Raw genomic sequence first — 6,418 nt, 5'->3', positions numbered from 1 at the left:
CAGCTCTGGCTTCTCCACTTCTCCTGTGCTAAAGCTGCCTGGCAGAAGAAATGGAGGGACAGCTGTGGTGGCACAATCCCTCCCGGCCCAGGGCCCAGCGCTGGGAAGGTCTTTCTGTGCCGAGGCTTTGCTGCGGCCAAGGAAAGCTCCTGGCTCAGGGTCACCTTTCCTGCTGGGCCAGAGCCCCCGAGTGGCCCAGCAGCAGCAGAGAATTCCAGCACAGCCCCGGCACGGGCAGGGCGGCCCTGGGCGGGCTGCGGGAGCCGGCAGCGCCTGAGCTCAGAGCAGCTGAGCCCGGGGGCTCTTGGCCAAGGCCGAGGCCCAGCGAGCATTTCTCAGCTCGCAGGGCGGCCTGGAAAGGTGCTGGGGGGGATCATTCACCCCCCCAGGGCGGTCCCAGTGGCTCCCAGGATTTCCATGTCCGTGCTCCCAGCGCTGCTCCCAGCCCTGATCCCTGGGGATGGCAATGTCCTGCTCCCTTCCCGGGGCAGGCTCACACCTGAGCCAGGTGTGCAGGGCAGGACCTTGCCCTGAGCCCAAGCCCTGTCCCCCCTGCAGGATCTGCTTCCCATCGGCCTCTTCCTCCTGCGGCCCCAAGCCCAGCTCGGTGCTGAACGAAGGGCGCTGGGCCGGGGTCATCCCCCGGCGGGGGCTGCGCACCCCCTCTGCCCCCTCCCCAAATTCCCTCCCGGGGCAGCAGGGGCTGCCTCAGGAGCCCTGGGGCTCCTGGGGCTCCGTGCTTTCCTTCCTAAAGAAGAGAACCATCCTTCCCATCCAGGCTCCCATGGCCAAAACTGAGATTCTACCTCCCAAATTCTTTCTATCCAAGGATTGCTCCCAGACAAAAGCTGCCATGAGAGACAGGTCTGGCTGCCCTCGCCCATGGTGGCCACCTCTCATCTTCTTCCAAAACTCTTGGACTTTGTGCTTTTCTTTCATGTGGAATAAACCCATCCTTCTCAACAAGGTGCCCATGGCCAAAATTGGGATTCCACCTCCCAAATTCCCAATATCCAAGGGCTGCTCCCAGACAAACCTGCCAGGACAGACAAATGTGGCTGGCCTTGGCCTCTGGTGGCTGTGTCTCATCTGCCCCTGAAACCCTGGGGCTCGGTGCTGCCCTTCCTCTGGAGACCACTGTGACCCTGTGTGGCCTCGTGGAACCCAGGGGCCGTTGTGACCCTGCAGGGCTGGTGGCACCAAGGGGACCATTGTGACCCTGTGGCGTTCCATGGAACCAAGGGGCCACTGTGGCACTGCTGGCCCCAAAGAACCAAGGGGCCTTTGTGACAGGGCAGCTGGGGAGGCCCAGAGTGGACACCAGGAGAAAGGAATTTCCCTCCCAGGCAGGGCTGGGCTGCAACACGTCCCCCAGAAGGAGTCTGGAGCAGCCCAAGGCTTTGTGTGCCCAGGCAGAGGCAGGCAGGACGCAGAGCTGCCAGCAAAGGAAGGGGCCAGCCAGGTGGGGCAGCCGGGGGGATGAGGACAGCCTGCAGGGACAGAGGCGCAGGGCAGGGACACCGTGGGACAGCCTGGGCTGCAGAGGGCAGAGGGATGGGCAGCAGCTGCAAGGCCCTGACGGAGCCAACTTGTGCAGCCCTTTGGCCACGGCTGCTGGCCCTGGCCTTGAGGCCAGGAGGGGACAAGTGACCCCTGCAGCCCTGGGGCCTCAGGGCCTCCTTGTCCCTGCCCAGCAGCCTGGCAGGGGCCGCCCCAGGGTGCTGCCCTGGGCACTGCCCATCCCCACATCCCAGTGCCCCGGCAAGAGCCCTGAGCACTGAGGGAGGGACAGGATCTGCCTTGCCAGGGGCTGGGGCTCAGGCCTTGGCCCTTTGCACTCATGGAACACAGCCAGCTTTGCTCAGCACCAGAGACACCTTTCCCTTGCTTGTCCCCCCCTGCCATCGCTGCCTCCAGAGTTCTGCTCTCACTGGAACCTGGGGACACTTTCACGTGAGTCGTGTCCCTCACTGGGACCCATTAAAAGTTAAAGAAACTTTGGACTTTGAATCTGACTTTGAGTTCTTGGGAAGTTTTTTGAAGACACTCTGAGGGACTGAGTCTGATGTGAACAACACCAAAGGCCCGAGAGGGTCATTAAAATCCTTGTGCTGCTGCTGTGCTGCTGAGCTGGGCTGGGCTCCTGGCACAGAGGGAACTCTCAAGCTCCTGGCAACCAAGGAGAGCTTCAAAGAGGCAGCTCTGCTGAGGAGCAGCTCCTCTGCCAGCCCAGCAGGGCTGAGGGCACTGCCTGCAGGTACCTGGGAGGAGTGAGCAGAGAGCTGGCTAAAGCAGCTGGGAGGGCAGCTCTGAACTCATTCCTGGAGAAACCTTCCCAGCGTGGGACACAGTGAGTCTCTGGCTGCAGGGATCCTCTAGAGCTGGCCCATGGCACGGCTGCCATGGCTGTGAGGATGGCTCTGCTGCTGTTCCTGCCTTGGGGGAGGATGTGCTGCAGAGCGGGGCTGCCCTGGGCACCGTCAGAGGGACAGGGCAGGATGGCTCCTGCTGCCAGGGCCGGCTGCAGGCTGTGAAGGTGGGCAGCAGCCAGGGGTGCCCAGGGCTGTCCTGCAGAGCAGCTCCTGCAGCCCTGAGGGCTCTTTGCCAGGCCAGGGCATCTGCCACCTGCCAGGGGCAGCTCTCAGCCTGCCTGGCAGCTCCCCATGGGCGGTGCAGGGGAGCTGTGGCTGCAAGGAGTGACTCCTGCAGGGCAGGTCCTGCTGCTGTGGAGAGGCTGCTGTGGGGGCCAGGGCTGCTCAGAGCTCCAGCTCATTCCTGAGGGGATTTTCATGAGCACATTCAGGGCAGGAGATTCCTGCTTGAGTCTCTGCTTTCCTCAGTTTGTGCTCCCACTTTTCCCAGGCTCAGCTTGGTGGGAATGGAAACTCAGCTGTGCAGGTGGAGCAGGGGCTGAGGCTCTTAAACCATCCCACTGAGGATTCCTGGGAGCCTCAGCAAGTGCCTGCACCTCCACGGCCTCCAGATCCAGCCAGCATCACCTTTCCATGGTGCCCAGGCCCGGGGGAGCTGCTCTTTAATCCCCGCAGCCCCGAGCGGCTGCCGGGCAGGGCTGGCCCAGGGGCTGGGCCGGGCTCCGGCAGCAGCGGCAGGGACGGAGCCCGGGCCGCAGGAGCAGCTCCCGGCTGGGACAGCTCCAGCAGCAGAGCCGTGGGCAGGGAGGGAGGGAGGTAGCGCTGAGGGCAGCCCTGCTGAGGGGAGCTGTGGCAGCTGCCGGGCCTGCCCTGCAGTGCAGACACCGCGCTGAGCAGCGCAGCCCCGGTGTCCCCTCGCAGCCAGCACAGCCCTCAGCCCGGGGGCTCGGGGCCCTCAGCCCGGGGGCTCGGGGCCCTCGGTGCCCTCCTGGGCCGGCAGAGCAGCACCAGAGATGAAGGGCATCTCTGCGGCCGCGGGCCCGTTCCTGCTGCCCGGGGCCTGAGGGCGACTGTCCTGCCCTGGTGCTGCCCGGGAGGGGCTGGGCAGCGCTGCGCAGGGAAAGGCTTTTCCTCAGGGCCCGGCTCTCTCTCCTTGCCCTGCTCAGCTGCTCCTGGCGCTGCTCAGGGGCTCTCTGGGAATGGCAGCTCCAGCTGCAGGCTCAGGCCCAGCCCTGGGGCTCCTCCTGTGCAGGCTGAGCACAGCAATGGGGTGTCCCAGCTCCCTGTGCCCCGGGAGCTCTGGGCACGCCGGGCTGGGAGGCTGGCAATGAGCCGGCTCTCCTCCAGCAGGGCCATGGACAGGACCCTCGCTGTGCCCTCGGGATGCCATCCCAGCTGTGAGCTGCCTTCCAGGGGACACTGGGGCCGGGAGTGTCCTTGGCCAGCAGTGGGGCTGAGACTCTGAGAAAGGCTGAGCCACTTTGCTCTGCTGTGGGTCCCTCTGCTCTCAGCTGTGCCAGGCTGATTTTCAGGGGAACACAGTGACTGCCCTCGATCTCAGGAGGGGCAGCTGGGGACAGATGGAGCGACAGAGCAGCTCCCCTCACCCTTCTCTGAGTTAACAGCCAATGCTCTTGCCTTGCACAGCTCTCTCTGCTCTCCCTGGGCACAGCAGGAAACCCTCTCAAAGTGCCTTTGGCCGTCACCGTTCCTTAGCCCTGGCACAGGAGATGCTGCCCAGCTCATCTGCCTCAGGAGCACTTTGGGCTGATGGAGTCCAGCCCCAGGACCGGCCCCTGTCCCCATTCCCATGTCCCCGCTGAAGCAGAGCAGAGCTGACTCCTCGCTGTCCATGGGCACAGCCCCTGCTCGTCACAGCAATGGGGCCAGATCCCAGCAGAGCTCCAGGCACGGGGCTGAGGGAAGGGCTCTGAGAAAAGGAAAACTGGGGGGCAGGGCCAGGAGAAAGAGCTTGGACATTGCTCAGCAAAGTCTCCCTTGACTCCTCACTGTCTCGTCCTTCAACAGCACTCCATGGCCAGAGGCTCAAAATGTGCAACAGCAGCTCCATCAGCCCCTTCCTCCTGCTGGCATTGGCAGACACGCGGCAGCTGCAGCTCCTGCACTTCTGCCTCTTCCTGGGCATCTCCCTGGCTGCCCTCCTGGGCAGCGGCCTCATCATCAGCGCCGGAGCCTGCGGCCAGCACCTGCACAGCCCCATGTTCTTCTTCCTGCTCAGCCTGGCCCTCACCGACCTGGGCTCCATCTGCACCACTGTCCCCAAGGCCATGCACAATTCCCTCTGGGGCACCAGCCACATCTCCTACTCAGCATGTGCTGCTCACGTGTTTTTCTTTCTCTTCTTCCTCTCAGCAGAGGATTTCCTCCTCACCATCATGTGCTACGAGCGCTACGTGTCCATCTGCAAAGCCCTGCACTACGGGACCCTCCTGGGCAGCAGAGCTTGTGCCCACATGGCAGCAGCTGCCTGGGCCAGTGCCTTTCTCTACGCTCTCAGGCACATGGCCAATACATTTTCCCTGCCCCTGGGCCAGGGCAATGCCCTGGGCCAGTTCTTCTGTGAAATCCCACACATCCTCAAGCTCTCCTGCTCCAAATCCCACCTCAGGGAACTTGGGCTCATCGCTGTCAGTGCCTGTTTGCTCTTTGGCTGTTTTGTGTTCATTGTTTTCTCCTATGTGCAGATCTTCAGGGCTGTGCTGAGGATCCCCTCTGAGCAGGGCCGGCACAAAGCCTTTTCCACGTGCCTCCCTCACCTGGCCGTGCTCTCTCTGTTCCTCAGCACTGTTATGTTTGCCCACCTGAAGCCCCCCTCCATCTCCTCCCATCCCTGGATGTGGCCCTGTCAGTTCTGTACTCGGTGGTGCCTCCAGCCCTGAACCCCCTCATCTACAGCCTGAGGAACCAGGAGCTCAGGGATGCCCTGAGGAAAGTGAGGACTGGATACTTTTCACAAGTTAAAATCTTTCTATTTCCTTCTGCCATGCGAGGAAAATTATGACTAGGATGCTTCTCAGAAGCAATAAACTCTCTCTTTTCTGCTCCAGAACCTTCAGAATTTAACTCTTTACAATCTTGGCCTCTTTTTCCTCTTTGTCCATATTTTCATTGGTGCTTTTTCTTATTCTTTTTCTGGTGTTATTCTGCTTCTTATAAAGTACTGTAGTACTACTCCTAGCATTTCTGCATGAACATCTACCTTTCTTTTGAAACACAAAGACTTTCCAGAGGCTTCTTCCCTGTGCATTTGAATAAAAACAAGGGGCTGTCCTGACCTTTGTGTCCAAGGTTTGTTCCTCAGCCCTTCTCTGGCTCTGCAGGGGCAGTGCCTGTGGGCAGAGCTGGAGGGAAGAGACTCCCAGCACAGCAGCACGGCCAGGGACAATGGCCCAGCCTCTTCCCACCTCTGCTCTTCCCAGCTCCACACTCCTTTCCCAGCCCTTCTGAGGGTGCAAGGCCGGAGTGCTCGGGCAGCTCGGTCACTGTCCTGCTGCGTGTCCGTGCTGTGAGCACAGGCAGGGACAGGCCACGGGCACTGCTGGGACACAGCCGGGCTCCAGCACAGCAGCTCCATCAGCAAAGGGCATCTCCTGGGGGCAGGGCAGGAAGGCTTTGCTCTCCTCCAGAGCTGCTGTCAGGAATGTGCCCCAGGAATGCCCTGGCAAAGCAAACCCCAGTGCCCAGGGGCAGGGGGGAGTGTGCAGGGGGGGCAGGCAGCAGTGTCCTGGCACTGCCAGAGCTCCTGGGATGGACCTGAGGGAGCAGCAGAGCAGGGCCTGGGCTGTGCCTTTGTTCCAGGCACAGCCTGGGAAGGTGCCCAGGGCAAGTGTCCCACACCAGCCCCTGCCACCAGCAATCCCAGCACTGGCCTCTGCCCTCCCCTGCAGGAGGTTGTTTGTCCCTGCACGGAGGGACACCAAGTGACCAGGCCAGCAGTCCGTGTTTGCTGTGTCCTGAGGAGCCTTCAGCAGTGCATCGAGTGGGTGTGGGGAGATGAACCCGAGTGAGCACAAACACCATCAGCA

The 6,418-nt window shown here is 62.1% G+C and overlaps 1 pseudogene across 1 annotated transcript; it reads left to right on the top strand.

The window, feature by feature from the left end:
- Positions 1-4,423: 4,423 nt before the first annotated feature.
- On the top strand, positions 4,424-5,325 carry LOC309585837 (olfactory receptor 14J1-like; annotated as a pseudogene). The gene has a single exon. The product of its transcript is annotated as an olfactory receptor 14J1-like (transcript).
- Positions 5,326-6,418: the final 1,093 nt, after the last annotated feature.

This window comes from Coloeus monedula, assembly GCF_965178545.1.
Source record: "Coloeus monedula genome assembly, contig: HAP1_SCAFFOLD_534, whole genome shotgun sequence".
Classification (NCBI taxonomy): Eukaryota; Metazoa; Chordata; class Aves; order Passeriformes; family Corvidae; genus Coloeus; species Coloeus monedula.
This window is presented reverse-complemented; position numbering and strand designations above follow the sequence as displayed.